Raw genomic sequence first — 1,950 nt, forward strand, 5'->3', positions numbered from 1 at the left:
TGAAATACGATTTGAAGGGTATACTTAATACAAGAATTCACTTGAAGCATATATAAATCTTCCCATTGTTTTTCTTTAACGTTACACACTCATAAAGCACATAAATTCCTATAGTTATCCATTCAAATATTAGAAATGCCGATCTTCAATTATAAAAAATATTTATTATGTGAAAAATAAATATAATTATTAAATATGGATAGTTCCTACCCAGGATAGTCATAACCATCCATACTAGCATTTAAATTATAAAAAAATGACGCATCGTGATCGAAAGATACATAGACTCACACACAGAGAAATAAATAACTTAATAATCTTTATATAAAACTTAGTTTTAACTCATTTTGATAACATTAATTTTATATTTATACCACTTTTTTCTCCACAGAACATTACAAGCTACAACTAAAGGGCTACTATTAAAATTATAAAGTTACATAAAAAATATCTAACAATTATTTGGTCACAACGTTTAAATTTTTTATAATGAAATAATAAATTAAGACAACGCTATACCTAAAAGAGATTGACTCTATACTTATAAGAGAGGTCTCATCTCGCATTCTTACCATTTGTCATGTTCGCCATTGTCCATTTTTTATATTTTTAATGTTTTTTAGTTTGCTGTCAATCTTTGCTTTTATTTATAACTTAATGTGGTTTATATATGCATATTTCGTTACGAGGATCCAATTTACCAGTTGGTAATTCAACAGGTCTTCAAACTTTGAACTAATTACTTACTACATCAACTCGTATAATGTAAAATGTATGTTTTTCACATAAAAATACACCCGATCACTCCTTTTTTAATATGACACTCTTACGTCATAAAATTAATTACCAAAGTTGAAATATTTCGTTCGACTTAAAACGCAAAAATGCGTCAAAAATTTCCAATTGACTCATTCCTTTAAGTTAATATACAGTGGATACCATTTCAACATTGTATTATTCATCCACAATAACACAACATCCGTTTAACATCCATTATTTTGATAAACTTGTGTTATATATTTCCAAAAAGTTGACACAATCCTCCTTTGAACGCATCTAATTCAATTATTAGGCTCTACATTTAAAAATGTGGCACAATTGTTTTAGTGCGTTACATCCTAACATAACAATCCTAACAATGTCTCCCTGATATTTCAAATCGCAATATATTCCCCACCACTATATATTTCCCAAGAATTTAATAGAAGAGACATTACATTTTATGACAAGACAACCATCGTGAATAATCCTCAAAATTTACATATTTTATTATTATAAATCGCAAGTATTCAGTTACTTTACACCTTTTTCGCTTGCAGTACGACAATCATGCATTATAAAGAAATCTACTAGTGATAATATAATACTGAAGTTAAAGCAATCCTTGAACTTAAGACGAAGAGACTTCAGAATCGATTTATTTATTTATTATAAAAATGCGTTCGTTTGTTTTTACATAATATAACAAACATTGATTAAAACGCATGAAAGCCTTTCACGTTACATATAGCTTTTAAACTCAATTATGAACGTTATAATTTTTTTTAAAGATAACTATTTTTAGTTAAAAATGTTTTTTTACACATTTTAATTGTGTAAAAGACAAAAACAATCATATTCCATAAAACGAAACGGTCTTTAACCAATTCGTAAAATTACATGTTGTAATAACAATTGTAATATTACATGTTATAATTAACAATTGTAATATTTAAAATCATAATTAACAATTGTTATAATATATTATGAGAATAACAATTGTAATTATGTTACATTTTGGTAAATAACAATCATAATATTACATGTTATAATTATCAATGGTAATATAACATGTTATAATTAACAATTGTTATATTACATATCATTAATAACAATTGTAATATGACATGTAATTAAAGATTGTAATGTTACATTTCAGAATTATAGACTGTAACATTACACATTGTAAAT

This window comes from Galleria mellonella, unplaced genomic scaffold (genome assembly GCF_026898425.1).
Source record: "Galleria mellonella isolate WM207_F2 unplaced genomic scaffold, CSIRO_AGI_GalMel_v1 utg150, whole genome shotgun sequence".
Classification (NCBI taxonomy): Eukaryota; Metazoa; Arthropoda; class Insecta; order Lepidoptera; family Pyralidae; genus Galleria; species Galleria mellonella.